Source organism: Cricetulus griseus, unplaced genomic scaffold, assembly GCF_003668045.3.
Source record: "Cricetulus griseus strain 17A/GY unplaced genomic scaffold, alternate assembly CriGri-PICRH-1.0 unplaced_scaffold_2, whole genome shotgun sequence".
NCBI classification, from domain to species: domain Eukaryota; kingdom Metazoa; phylum Chordata; class Mammalia; order Rodentia; family Cricetidae; genus Cricetulus; species Cricetulus griseus.
Window position 1 is genome coordinate 3,696,583 of NW_023276919.1, and position 9,477 is coordinate 3,706,059.

A 9,477-nucleotide genomic window follows, 5' to 3' on the forward strand; every position below is an offset into this window, starting at 1 on the left:
AGCTGCCGGCTAATATTTTCCTATTTGTGCACATTCTATTTCTTTAAGGGTTAAATAACCCACTTTATCTTTTTTCTTCAGCTGCTAGCTGACATCTTCCTATTTTATATTACAAATATCTGTTTCCTATTTTTACAATTATATACAGTTTTATTCCTTACTTAACGCTGTTCACTCACCACATTTGACTATTTCTTTCTTCTTTTTTCTGTGCGTGCTTCTTCTAGGACTGTTTTGACCCTGACGACTATCTCTTCGAAGTATCCATGCCTCTGCCTTGCCCATTGCTTCCTTGGTGTCATTTTCTTTGTGGTGTCCATGGCTTCTTCCACCATTCTCAGGCCCCATGTTCGGGCACCATTTTGTTGTGGACCTGGCCATCTCAGCCCTAAGCCACTGCAGCTATGAGGTTCTGCTTGAGTGGAGGAGCATGGGCTTGGATCCTCCTAGCAACCCAGTGGCGATAAAGACCAAACACAGGCATCTTGTCATCCTTAGAGAGCTCTCAGTTCCATGTTGCAAAACTAGAGTCTCTTGTTTATTTAGCATGTTCTTGGCTGTTTCTTAAGCATGCTTTTATGGCTGCTAGAAGGCCATTTCTGTACTTCTGTTGACTCCTCTCTGCTAGCTGGCCCTCACTTTCTCTCCTCACTTGTTTCTTACACACCTAGCCCCTCTGCACAAGAGCAGGCCTATTCAAATGCTTTGTTCTGTAGAGATGCAAATTAGGAGATATTCTTACACTAAGGCTATGCTCAACAATAGCATACTTGCTCAAAATTACTAATACAATAGTGGGCTGGAGCTCCGGGGTGCTCCTGTTTAGTGAACCTGGAGGCTGGACCTCAAGACATTCTATAACATAACTATTTTGGTCCCCCACACTCTCTGACCACAGGTAGAATAATTGGTAGCACATGGGCAGCTAATACTTCAAGATAATATTTGACTGAATAAATATGAAGAAATGGCAAGGAGGGAGAAATCCATCAACCCATCAAAAAATCATTCTTGCATATTATAATGTAGGATGCCATATCTCGTATTAGAGCTATCCAAGTTCAAAGAACAAACAATGTGATCACTTGGACAAACTACATACCAACAAAAAATATGAAGAATTTGAGAACAGGTACGACTCAAAATGTAGAGATAAGTAATCTTTTCAGACATTTGAAGTGAAAAAATGTCCTGTGGAGACCTTCAAGCTTGTCCAAATGAATCAAGGACATTGTTAACACTAGTGGTTTCATACACTGAGGTTTATATAGAATTTAATTTTGCTGCAATTTACATTATAAAATCAGTTATGTGATTTGGCATGATATTAACACCAGCATTTTCAATCCCTTCATGAAACAATAGAATTATCACAAATATGCCTTCTATTCTAATTGTTGGCAACAAACTCAGGACTTTGAATTTGTGAATAAGAGGCTAGCAATCAATGACAAGATTATGATTCTTTTGTTTTCTTTTTATTTGAATTAGAAACAACATTATCTTACAGTGAATCCCAGTTCCCTCTCCCTCCCCTCCTCCCCTCCTCCCCTACCACCCCCTAACGAGAACCCTAACTATCACTTATCCTTTCTGCTCTCCATGGAAAATGAGTCGTTCCATAGGTGGTAATCAGAGTCTATCATATCCTTTGGGATAGGGCCTATGCCCATCTCCATGTGTCTTGGCTGAGGGAGTATCGCTCTATGTGGAATGGGCTCCAAAATCCACACCTATGCTAGTGATAAGTACTTATCTACTATAGGAGGTCCAGTAGATTTCCGAGGTCTCTTCATTCAAACCCACGTTCCTGGGGTCTGGAAGAGTCCCATGCTGTAATTCCAGCTATCAGTCTGGGTACCAAGAGCTCCCTCTTGTTCAGGCCAGCTGTTTCTGTAGGTTTCTCCAGCCTGCTCCAGACACCATTTTTCATTACTCATCCTTCTCTGCAAGGATTCCAGTTTAGTGCTGTGATTAGCTGTGGGTGTCTGCTTCTACTTCCACTAGCTGCTGGATGAAGGCTATACAATGGCATAAAATTCAGTCATCAATCTCATTATCAGGGGAGGCCATTTAAGGTAGCCTCTCCTCTGTTGCTTAGATTGTTAGCTGTTGTCATCTTTGTAGATCTCCAGACATTTCCCTACTGCCTGATTTTTCTGTAAACCTAAAATGTCTCCATCTATTATGGTATCTCCTTTCTTGTTTTCTTCTATTCTTTCCCTGACTCAAACTTTCTGCTCCCTCATGTCCTCCTCCCCCCTTCTTGTATCCCCTTCTTATTCTCCTAGCTCCCTCCCTGTCCTCCTGTTCTCCCAGTTTGCTCAGGAGATCTTATCTCTATCCTCTTCTCCAGGCGACCATGTATCAACTTAGGGTTATCCTTGTGTACTAGTTTCTCTGGCAGTGTGGATTGTAGGGTGGTAATCCTTTAGTCTATGTCTAAGATCTGCATATGAGTGAATACATACCATGTTTGTTGTTTGCTGATTGAGTTACCTCTCTCAGAATTGTTTCTTCTAGTTTCATCCATTTTCCTACAAATTTCAAGATTCCATTGTTCTTTTTTTCTATCCTTTCTTCAGTTGAGGGCATCTAAGTTGCTTTTATAAGTACTATAGCTCTATAATATAGCATGAAATCAGGGTTGATGATGCCTCCTGAAGTTCTTTTATTGAACAGGGTTGTTTGGGCTAACCTGGGTCTTTTGTTTTTCCATATTAAGTTGAAAATTATTTTTTCAGGGTGTGTGAAGAATTGTGTTGAGATTTTGATGGGGATTGCAATGAATCTGTAGATCACCATTTTTAGTATGTTGATCCTACCTATCCAAGAACATGGGAGATCCTTCCATTTTATGGTATCTTCTTTAATTTCTTTCTTTAAAGACTCAAAATTCTTAGGGTACACGTCTTTCACTTTTTTGGTTAGCATTACCCCAAGGTGTTTTATATTGTTTATGGCAATTGTAAAAGGTGATGTTTCTTTGATTTCTTTCTTAGCAGATTTATCATTGATATATAGTAGGGCTACTGATTTTTTTATTATTATTTACTCAAAATCAAGCCTATTTGCAACACCCGTGGTATTGAAATAGAATTTCATTCTCATTTTAGTTTAATTTTTTCTGTGAAATCCAGAAAACTCTTTGAGCCTCATCAGCCAATACTCTCCCCTTGACTGGGGGTTTGGTGGATTTTTCTGTAGTTAAGAGAAATAAAAATTAAACACTTGATTTCTCCAGAGATTGATAATAAGCCCCTAGTCCTGAAGACACTCTTATTCAAACCTAGGCAAAAATTCATTGAGCTGTAACTGACCTGAATGCTTCATCCTTGGGATCTGGTTTTCATGGTAGCAGAAGTGTGCATGCAAGATTTCAAAGGAAGGAGACAACCAACAATCAATCATACCAGGCATTTATGACTAAGAACCACTTTAATGACCAAGATGGCATGAAAATCCTCATGGTCCTACACTTGCATGCACACCCTGGGGGAAAGCAACATTGTGTTTTTCTTTTGTTTTTTGTCACATTTATTCATTTATTTTATTTTAAATTATTTTTCTTTCACGGAAAATAAATGTTTTTCACTCAATATATCTGATTAAACTTTTCTCCACCTATTTTTCCTAATCCCTTTCCAGCTCTGTTCACACCCAGATGGATACACACACAATTTGTCTTATTAGAAAATAAACAAGCCTCCATTCTGCCTATTTAGGGAAATTTAACCCATGGGCATTGTACAGATAGGTGATAGAAGTAGGTGAGTAAATGACTCAAGTACATAACCAGAAACACACACACACACACACACACACACACACACACACACACACACACACATGCACACATATGACCACACACATGCATACACATGCTCTATGAACAATGTTCTGAAACACCAATACACAAAGAGCTTTCCTGCCACCGGTTACTGTGGCAGTCAGTTTACTCATCATTCCTAGGTAATTGTCCATTTAGCATGGGAAATGGTTTTCTTTCTATTAGGCATGATTTTTTTTATTTTAAAACAATATATTCTCACTTTATGTACCAATTCCAGTTCCTCTTCCTGCTCACCCTACTTTCTTCACAACAAAGCCTATCCTCAGAGAGTACAAGGCTTCCCATGGGGAGTTAATGAAGTCTGGCATATCTCTTTAAGGTAGGACCATTGCCCTCCCTCTATATAGGGTAAGCAATGTATCCCTCCAAAGAGACGGACTACCAAAAAGCCAATACAAACACTATGGATAAATCGTGGTCCAACTGTCAGTGACCTTACAGACTGACCAAGGAACACAACTGCCACCCACATTCACAGGACCCAGTTCAATCCCATGCAGGCTCCCTAGATGTCATTCAGGAGTCAATGAGATCCCACTAGTTCAGGTCAGATGTTTCTGTGTGTATCCCCCATATATTCTTGACCCTTTTGCTGATAATATTGATCATCCCTCTCTTTGACTGGACTCTGGGAGCTCAGCCCAGTTCTCAGCTGTGGATCTCTGCACCTGCTTCCATCAATTGCAATAACAGATAAGTATAGAACATTACACCCAACGTCTATGGATTACCCACTCTTCTTAATATCTCATAGAATTTTCTCAAAACTTAATTGTTTATGAGAACACAGAAAAATGTCCATAGATACAGGAAAATTAAATTCACATCCTGCATTTTACCTGACTACAACTCAGTAAATGTTTATATTCAGAGGATATTAATAAAGTCATGTCATTTAGACATCATGCTGCTATATGAACCAACTTGTAGAATTCCTGTCACTCCTATAAAACAAATCAGTAGCTAAATCAGAAAGGGCTTCTCTCTGGGGAAAATACATAGGGCACAGGATAAACAGATTTATGTATGCATTTGTTGGAACAGATTAATTTATTTCTCCTCTACTTCAAAAACTTTTTTTCTTTAACTTCTTCGATAAGGTGTTGTTCTGATCTTAAGACACTTTGGTTGCTTCATAGCACTGAATTTATCTTCTAAAAATTTGTCTCCACAGGAATATTCCAGCTTGAAACTACCCTTAACACTTTGAGTTTGAGTGGTGGACATAGTGCCTTTTACAACTTTTTATCCCTGTGGTGATCTCATGAGTTCTTTCTCCATTGAATAACCTGTTTTATAAGTCAGGCTTAATTACTCTGAAACACCAGTCCTTTGCTTTGCTTCAAAGAACAAATATATGATGCTCATCAAAGTCACTATTTAGACACATAAATTCACAGAATAAAATTCATCCAACATAAAAAAGAACAGAAATGTGAATACTCAACCATAAGATTTGTAGGAGAGCTCTGTTTGACATTATTTGTACTCTCACAAAAACTGGACTACACATTCAGGAAAATATTTCTACTCATTTTCTCTTCCCTGGCTCATTTTTTAATTATTGTCCTTTACAGAAAGCCATGCCAAAGTAAATGAATATTTATAAAACCTTAATGCATTATTTTTATGTGATAGTTTGTGGTATTTGGGTTTCTTGGAATGAGTTACCTTGCTTTCTAGATTCATTATTTTGCTTTAAGAAAATATTCAGATCAAATTTACCTCAGCAGAGTCATTATTGAACATAAACTTCCTGATAAAAGCCCATTATTGGGGAAACTAAAAGCATGTAGGAATCTGAAACCAGCCCCCCTTTCTCTTTCAAAGGTTATTCCCTCCTCCAAGGGAACTCAAGTTCTAAGGAAGAATACTGCTTGATGTCTAGCTTTCCTTATTCTATCTTTTTATTTCTCATATCAAAATATTATTGCAGTCAAAATGTAGAGTTGTGAATCCTAGTCCCAAATGACTAAAATATCTTGCTTTCTTATACAGCACAGGCCAACCTGCCTAGGGAATGGTACCTCATAAAACCTCAATGAAAATAAGGACAATTCTTGCAGTCTGTCCCCTACCTTAATTACACACAGCAATATCATTCAGTGACATGACAGCAAAGTAAGCAAATGAGGTTCAGTAATCAATTTAGAAACTTTCTGGGTGAAAGTAAGCTTATGAAGTTGCGTGTTCATGCTTTTGAGGGTGCATCATTTAAAATTTCAATGAACATAGCCAATCATTTTTGTGAAGTTTCACTACTTTCAGTTTACTAGGATGCTTAAATTAATCCATTTATTCATTATCTGAAGGAATGCATATGTCAAATACATCCCTGGCTCTGGGTTTGAGAGAAAAATATGAATACAGAAAAGAAAGAAACCTTATTTTTGTTGGCTTGTGTGTTTAAATGTTCATAGTTTTCCAGTTTGGCCCAGTTTCAACTGAAATTCTGAGCAGGAATATCATATACCAACCACCTAAAATTGAAATAATCACTATAAATCTGGAATAGTTTCTTTATACCATTCAAATAAAATGTGGTGACATTTTCTTTGGGCATGCCTGTTCTTGATTTTCTCTTGTCTAATTAAAAGGCTATGAATGCCATGTAATTTGGCTATGATTTAAATACTTCTCATTAATAAGATTCTTTCAAGTCTCCAATAGAAAATCTCCAGATCACCTTAAGCTTCACTTCACCCTATTATTGTTATTCAATTAAATGGTTTTAAGCACAAATTTTCTTTGCAACCCTGGATGCCTAAATATTCTTTAAATATTACTTGGATGAATAGTAATTGATTCATGTCAGGCAAACATACATTCACCAAGTAGCATGCTTAAGATAAATATGTGAATATGAAGGTAAAATGCTTACCCATGCTCCTGAAAAAACTTGAGAGTACCTCATTGTGAATATATAAGAAAATACCTAAATACCACTGTGATATGTAAAATGTATAACTTTTCTTGTTCAGTACCAGAATAATTTTGTGACCACAGGATAATGTAGGAGGGGATGTTATCAGTGGTGTGTGTCTTGTCAGTGAGAGTAAAAAATCCAAAATGATGCATCATTGGTATCCTTAAAAGGCCCATATGTAAATGTGTGACCTTCATTGTATACATACTATCTCCTTCTACTTACTAAATTTTTCTGCTCTGGGAAATTTTCTAAATCATTGCTGAATTTACCCACATGGCAAAATTAAGTGTCGGTTCTATTTATACAGGTTAGTATCATACATGTTTGCTTAGGGCCTAATAATTGACTATGACCCACTAGAGAACACACATTAACAATTTAAAAATAAAATTTGAAACTCATTCTATATTACACAGCATAGGACATAAGGGGACAGCCTCAAAACCATCTTAAAAGTTATTTATGTTTTATCATGCACATGCCAACAATTCATAATGTTAATAATTACTGAATATAAAGCTCCTTGGTAAAATTCAACAAAGTCAATGTAAGTTATGAATGGTCTGCCAAACAGGATGTAGGACAAAAGAGCAATAAAATTTCCAGAACATAAAAACTTGGTATTGCATTTGGTCTACTAAGAGGAATCCAGTAAATCCTCTCTAACAGCCAAGGTACTGATAGTTTCTCAAGAGTGCTGAAACAAGCAAGTAGCAATATGAAGATTCTGTTCCTAACTGTGGTCATCGGCTTTGTTGGCACTGAATGGTACCACATTCTGAAGTAGAACAGGTTGAGGTATAGTCTGCTTGTGTGTTTGCATTTGGGTCCTTGTGACATAATTGCATTGTGTTTGCATGTGGGTCCCTGTGATATAATTCCAATGTAATGAGAATTTTAATTCACATTAGCATACATATTATATACTCTTTCACATATGTTGGTATGTGTGGGTATGTATGTGTGAATATTTTAATGTATGTATGGTTGGGTGGATGGTCTTAAGTGTATTAATTTATGTGCACACAGAAATGAGATGGCATGGTCTATAGCTTTTAGCTGCAAATAAAAAAGGAACATTTTGATATTTCAGACATTTCTATGAAACTCTGTGTACCACCTCCTTCCCTGGTGCTGAAATTTCACATACATACTGGCATGCCTGGTTTGTACACATCAGTTTTGTGAAAGAAACTCAAATACCTATACTTTCATTAACATGGATATTCTGACCAAAGTATTTTTCTATATTAATATATAGTATACCAAAAATATATATTTCAATTATTTATATTGGTTAAATTATATATTTCATGATATAATGTTGCTTGCATTATTTTAACCAATCGTACTAAAATCATTATCAATCCATCCACATCTGTAGTCAGTATATTCATAGGAATCTCTTCTATCTGAGGAATCAGTATTTTTATCTATGTTTGACACTTCTGAGATTAAGTATAAAAAGATATTTTGTAAAATCCTATTTTTCTACATGGAAGACTCATTGATAGTATATTTTATATGTTTTCTAAATTGAGCCAGTAGATATATATTGCCTTATTGAAATAAATATTAATTGGATTAATCCAGAAAACAATGACTCTTTAATTTGTACCAGTGGCTGTCTGTAGTAATGACATAGCTTGTATTGACTGAAATCATTTACATAAATTTCACAGTCAAATCACGTTGTGAAAGACATGAATAATAATTCTTCTCTCTGTTCCCATAAGTTCATCATTTCTAGGTTACACATAAAATTGAAATTGTGTGACATTTGTCTTCCAGTGCATCACTTTATATTTGGCAAGCATATAACTTTACTACTTACTAAAGATGAAATCAAATTTGCACGCTCAGGTCAGCACTCACTGAAGCACCTTGGATTCATCACATAATTGAGATTCAATTAGCATATATATATATAGAGAGAGAGTGTGGAGGAGTGTTCCTCTTTCTCCACATCCTCTCCAGCATAAACTGTCATTGGTATATTTGATTTTACCCATTCTGACAAGAGTAAGATGGTATCTCAGAGTTGTTTTGATTTGCATTTCCCTGATGCCTAAGGATGTTGAACACTTTCTCGTGTGTCTTTCAGCCATTTAAAAATCCTCTATTGAGAATTGTCTATTTAGTTCTCTACCCCATTTTTTATTTGGATTGTTTGGTGTTTTCGAGTCTAGCTTCTTGAGTTCTTTTTATATTTTGGAGATCAGCCCTCTGTCAGATGTGGGGTTGGTGAATAAATTTTCCCAGTCTGTGGGCTGTCGTTTTGTCTTGCTGACTATGTCCTTTGCCTTACAGAAACTACTCAGTTTCAGGAGGTCCCATTTATGAATTGTTGATCTCAGTGTCTGTGCTACTGGTGTTATGTTCAGGAATTGGTCTCCTTTGCCGATAAATTCAAGGGTATTTCCCAATTTATCTTCTAGTAGGTTCAGTGTGGCTGGGGTTATGCTGAGGTCTTTCATCCATTTTGACTTAAGTTTTGTGTAGGGCAAAAAGTCTTGGGGCTATCTGTAGTCTTCTACATGTTTGCATCCAATTATGCCAGCACCATTTGTTGAAGATGTTCTCTTTGTTCCATCATATATATTTGGATGTTTTGTCAAAAATCAGGTGTTCATAGGTGTGTGGGTTTATAACAGTGTTTTCAATTCTATTCCATTGGTCTACGTATCTATTTTTG